Source organism: Lepus europaeus, chromosome 11, assembly GCF_033115175.1.
Source record: "Lepus europaeus isolate LE1 chromosome 11, mLepTim1.pri, whole genome shotgun sequence".
Classification (NCBI taxonomy): Eukaryota; Metazoa; Chordata; class Mammalia; order Lagomorpha; family Leporidae; genus Lepus; species Lepus europaeus.
The window spans coordinates 77261299-77267626 of NC_084837.1; the positions used below are offsets into that span (position 1 = coordinate 77261299).

General features: G+C 43.0%; 1 pseudogene; it reads left to right on the forward strand.

The window, feature by feature from the left end:
- Window positions 1-3070: 3070 nt before the first annotated feature.
- On the forward strand, window positions 3071-4803 carry LOC133770585 (serine/arginine-rich splicing factor 6-like; annotated as a pseudogene).
- Window positions 4804-6328: the final 1525 nt, after the last annotated feature.

A 6328-nucleotide genomic window follows, 5' to 3' on the forward strand; every position in this document is an offset into this window, starting at 1 on the left:
GGTAGTTAGCTCCCCTCCCCCACCACTGCTTCCTTAGAACTTGTGCAGAAGCCAACTTGAACACCGGGACTCCTGTTGGGAACCCTGGCTCTGCAATCCTATCCTTGGGCCAGTCATTATTTTCTCATCTCACTTCCACCAATCATCAGGAGCTGTGTACACCTCCATTGTCATCTCCAAGGTCACCACAGGCAAGATCCCAGTGGGTTTATGTGCAAATAAAAAGCTTCATGTGGGAAAAAAAAAAAGAATCACACGTACAGAGAGAAAAGAGTCATGATGAAAGCATGGAATGCCGTGCACGCCTTCCCTCCTGGCCACGGCTTCCCTTCCCACGTCACTGGGCTGTGACACTCTTGGCCTGCTGAACCTGTCCCCCTGCACTTCCCTTTCCATCCTGCAGACGTGGAGCCATGGCTCCTGGGTCCTTTGTCATCTTCTTGCTTGTTTCTTTCCCCTTTTTGTTGAAGCATATCCTGGAGTAGGTCTTCAAAAAAAAAAAAAAAAAAAAAAAAAAAAGGTGCCTAAGATGTATTATCTGAGTCTCTGAATATCTGAGATGGTTTTGTTCTATTCTTACACTTGATTGATAGTCTGGCAAAATAAAAATTCTCATTTGAAAATCACCATCTTTCAAATTATAAAGGCATCTTTTGTCTCCTGGCATTGGTTTGCATTGAGGAGTCTCATAGACCATCCTGACTCCTGGTTCTTTGAATGTGGTTATTTTTTCTCTTTGGAAACTTGTAGGGTTATCTTTTTTATCTAAGATGTTCTTAAATCTCACTACCTTGTACCTTGGCTTGAGTGAATTTTAATTTTTTTTTTTTTGACAAACACTTGGATCTAGCTGAGTTGTCAATTTTTTGAGAGTAACAATTTTACTAATGTGTATTTATACCTCCTGTTCATAGTTCCTTGCCTATGACTTTAGAAAAATTAGACTTTTAAAAAAATATTATGAGAAGTTAATTTCTGTCATTTGCTCAATTTATTCCAGTTTTAAATCTCTGGAAAAAGATAAATTTCAAAAACAGTGTTTCCTATGAAATAAAACAAATACCATATAGTAATGCTTTTCACTTATATATTATTTATGGTTTAGTAAATGTTTTCACAAATTTGATCTCATAGTATATCTCACTAGCTATTTGGTAATATTCTGTATTTATTTACTCTGGAGGCAGATGGACAAAGAGAAAGAGAGACAGAGAGAGTGAGCGAGACCACCAAAGACATAGGCAAGGAAAGATCCCCTCTGCTACTGTGCTCTCCAAGTTCCTGTAGCAGCTGGATTTGCGCCCGGCCAAAGCCAGGAGCCCAGTAACTCAATCCAGTTCTTCCACATGGACTGCATAGACCCAACCATCTTACCTATCCCCGCTGCCTCCCAGGGTGGGCAGTAACAGGAAGCTGGAACCCAGAGTGGAACTGGGACCTGACCAGGCATTCTGATATGGAATGTGGGCATCTCAAGCAGCATTGTGACTGCTAGACTAAACACTCACCCCTGTAATACTAAAAAAAAAAAAAAAAAAAAAAAAAAAAAAAAAAAAAAAAAAAAAAAAAGAGGCACCTTTTGGTTTGACTACCAAATGAATGTCTTTGGGCTCCCGTCCAGTCTGAGAACAGGAATATGACACTTGCCTCAGTCTTATAAGACTAACTTTCATGGCTCTAAGTTGTTGTATGAATGCTCTGTTTTCTAAAAACATAAATTCTAATTTTATTAAACCCATCTCTCATTCACTAAGTTGTTTTGGTTTATTTTTTGAGTCCAACAGAAATTCAAGTCTTAAATTACAAAATAATAGCATTCATTTTAACTACCAAACTTCATTCTAACTCCTAAAACGAACTGAGTACCTGCATGAAGACTTCTTTCTGAATTTCCATTTTTACAGCTGTAGCTATTAAGAACTATTATCAAGTTTGACTACTTAGGTTCACATTTTATTTCCATGATTTACTTTAAGATCTTGGACAAGTCAATGTCCTAAACTTCAGATTCCTCATTTATTACATGTGGATAATAATAGAACCTATGTCATAAGGTTGTTATAATGAATAAATTAAATAATACATATACAAGTAGCTTGGCAGAGTCCCTAGGTTGTAGTAAATACTCAACAAATGGGAGTGATATTCTTTTTTTTTTTTTTTTAAGATTTGTTTACTTACTTGAAAGAGTTATACAGAGAGTGAGGAGAGGCTGATAGAGAGGTTTTCCATCTGCTGGTTAATTCCCCAATTGGCCACAACAGCCAGAGCTTCCTCTAGGTCTCCCACGCAGCTGCAGGGGCCCATGGACTTGGACGATCTTCCACTGCTTTCCCAGGCCATAGCAAAGAGCTGAATCAGAAATGGAGCAGCCAGGACCCGAACCGGCGCCCATATGGGATGCCAGCACTGCAAGTAGCAACTTTACCTGCTATGCCACGGTGCCAGCCCCGATATTACTTTTCATATATAATGTGCAGTTGAGCTCCATGTCAATTAAGCATTTAATACTCAAACTCGTGATTTCAGTGAATATAATATAGATTCTTAGTTTACAAAATGTCAGAAAAATACCATATCTCTGGAACTTTCCTCTGCCTGAACTATTAGAATCCATGCAGGGGTATCCAATTCCATATCTATAATGACCAGCAAAGTTCAAATCAACCTGTGTTACCAAATAGGCCTACAAATCTGCTTACAGAGTATATATATGTATACCTTTTCTAGATAGTTACATTACATATAATGATCATTGTACATTATAAGAATTTGATCATTTAACTCTAAAATAATTAGATATTTGAAACAACCATGACCAGATATACAGTTTCTTAGTATAAAGAAGGTGCTTTGCAATTTATGAAATGAATTGATCAATTTCTATTTATCCATATTGTTTTGCTAGGCTATTATTACTTATGATAAATAATGATAGCTACTGTAAAATTCTGTGGTTTAGGGGTGGAAATTTCGCCTAGTGGCTAACACATGGTTAAAACACTCCTGTACCATACAGGAGTATCTGAGTTCAATTCCCAGCCCAGCTCCTGACTCCAGCTTCGTACCAATGCAGACAGTAGGAGACAGCTGTGATGGCTCAAGTAATTCGGTTCCTGCTACCCAAATGGGAGACCTGAATTATGTCGCTGTCTCCTGGCTCTAGTCCAAGCTGTTCTAGGCAGTTACGGAGTGTACCAGCAGATGGGAGCTCTCTGTATGTCTGTCTCTCTTTGTTTCCCTCTCTCTCAAATACATAAAATTTTCAAAACATTCCATGGTTTAATACAATTAAGCTCAATTCACACTTGGGTCAGACCCAGTGTAAATATTCTTGACTGGTGGATGAAGATCCGTGTGCCTGTCAGGGATCCAGAGAGCACAGGATTATGCTTGGAGGTTGTATGGAGCTCAGTCATCTCTCCATATCTGAGGGGTGGGGCCCAGAACTCCTTACAGCTACCAGAATCCACAGATACCCAAGTCCCTTATAGAAAATGTATCATCAATTGTGTGGCTGGACTCGGCCGCCGCTGCGGTGTGAGGCGCGTGTTCGGGCTTTCGGCGTCCCGGCACCCGCACCGCGGCCACACAGCCAGCCTCCGGGACCACGCCCGCCGCGGACAGGCCGCGCGTCTACATAGGACGCCTGGGCTACCACGTCCGGGAGAAGGACACACAGCGCTTTTTCAGTGGCTATGGCCGACTCCTCGAGGACTCCCGCGACGCCGACGGCGCTGTTTGCGAGCTGAACGGGCAAGGAGCTCTGCGGCGTGGAGCACGCCCGGGGCCCGCGCCGCAACCGCCACGGCTACAGCTACGGAAGCTGCAGTGGAGGTGGTGGATACAGCAGTCGGAGAACCTCTGGCGGAGACAAATTTGACCACCTGTTCGTACAGAGTACCCGCTCATTGTAGACAACCTTTCTAGTCTGTGCAGTTGGCAAGGTTTAAAAGATTCCATGCGCCAAGCAGGTGAAGTAACCTATGCGGATGCTCACAAAGAACGCACAAATGAAGGTGTAATTGAATTTCGCTCCTACTCGGACGTGAAGCGTGCTTTGGATAAACGGGATGGTACAGAAATAAATGGCAGAAATATTAGGCTTATTGAAGATAAGCCACGAACAAGCCATAGGCGATCTTACTCTGGAAGCAGATCTAGGTCACGTTCTAGAAGAAGGCCACGAAGTAGGAGTCGCAGGAGCAGCCGCAGTAGATCTCGAAGTATTTCTAAAAGTCGCTCCCCATCCAGGTCGCGGAGCAAAGGTGGATCGCGTTCTCGATCAAAAAGCAGGAAATCTAGATCGAAGAGCAAATCCAAACCCAAGTCTGATCGGGGCTCTCGGGCACGTTCTCGAAGCAGATCTAAGGATGAGTATGAGAAATCCCGAAGCAGGTCTCGGTCTCGATCTCGGTCCCCCAAAGAAAATGGAAAAGGTGACATAAAGTCAAAATCCAGATCAAGGAGCCAGCCTCATTCCAATTCACCCCTACCTGTTCCGCCCTCAAAGGCTCGTTCTGTGTCCCCTCCACCAAAAAGAGCAACTTCAAGGTCCCGTTCTAGATCTGGTTCGAGGTCAAGGTCCAGGTCGAGTTCCAGAGATTAACTCAGAACTCTCCACTCTTTGCACACTAGTACAGAACTCTTTCCTACTTGCTTAGGCAGTTACTCTTCCATGTTTGTGCTTGTCCTCTGCAACAAGAGGAATCTCCTGAAAACAGGGGCACACAGAAATTTGATTTGTGGCCAAATTTGATGAAAAAGATGAGGTTCTAAAATGGTGGCATGAAGTCAAAGACCTTCTCCCTTCTTTGTAGAATAAAGATAACTTTGATTTTATAGCTTTTGAGCTAAAATAGCTTTTGTAAAGATTAAGCTCAATTAGATTTTTTTAAGTATTTCAGCAGGATCTGCTGCAGGGGTTTTTGTTGTTTTATTTGTTGCTTATTTTTAAATTAACAGTTTCAAGCTTCGGATACTTAAGGCTTTAAAGGGAGAACCAAATTTTCAATTATGTTGGCTTTTTATAAAGCCTGGGTTATGTAAGATTTAAATAAAAGTTTGCTACCAAGATGATTGCCTTATTGAATAGGTCACTATTAAATTCTTTCAATGTTTATCTCCTATTCGTGGAAAAAATGTAATTCTGCGGAAGTGTAAAGCAAGGCAAGCCTCAGACCAGCAATAAATTATTCAGTTTGAATAACAACAAAAAAAAAAAAAAGAAAGAAAATGCATCAAATAGGCCGGCGCTGCGAGCTCAATAGGCTAATCCTCCGCCTGCGGCGCCGGCACACCAGGTTCTAGTCCTGGTCGGGGTGCCGGATTCTGTCCCGGTTGCCCCTCTTCCAGGCCAGTTCTCTGCTGTGGCCCGGGAGTGCAGTGGAGGATGGCCCAAGTGCTTGAGCCCTGCACCCGCATGGGAGACCAGGAGAAGCATCTGGCTCCTGGCTTCGGATCAGCGCGGCACCCCGGCCACAGCGCGCGGGTCGCGGTGGCCATTGGAGGGTGAACCAACGGCAAAAGGAAGACCTTTCTCTCCATCTCTCTCTCACTGTCCACTCTGCCTGCCAAAAATTAAAGAAAGAAAGAAAGAAAGAAAGAAAGAAAGAAAGAAAGAAAGAAAGAAAGAAAGAAAGAAAATATATCAAATACACAGTATTTGCATGTCATCTACTCATCCCCCCCATACTTTAATTTCTAGATTACTTATTATGGGCAAAGCCTCTGCTTGGGGCACTGACGTCCCATATGGGCTCTGGCTCATGTCCCAGCTGCTCCTCTTCTGATCCAGCTCTCTGCTATGGCCTGGGAAAGCAGCAGAAGATGGCCCTTGTGCTTGGGCCCCTACACCTGCATGGGAGACCTGGAAGAAACTCCTGGCTCCTGACTTCTGCTTGGCCCAGCTCCAGAAATTGCGGCCATTTGGGGAGTGAACCAGTGGATGGAAGACCTCTCTCTCTGTCTGTAACTCTACCTCTCAAATAAATAAATAAAATCTCTTTTAAAAAATTAAAAAATAAGTAGATTAATTATGATACCTAATACAATGTAAGTATCATATAAATAGATGTTCTACTGTATCATTTTGGGAATAATGACAAGGAAAGGTCTATACATGGCCAGTAAAGATGCAATTGTTTTTGAAGACTTATTTGAGAGGCAGAGTTACAGACAGAAAGAGGGAGAGATGGAGAGGTCTTCCATCTACTGGTTAACTCCCAAAATGGCCACAGTGGCCAGAGCTGAGCCAGTTCCAAGCCAGGAGCCCAGAGCTTCTTCTGGGTCTCCCACATGGATGCAGAGGCCCAAGCACTTGGGCCAT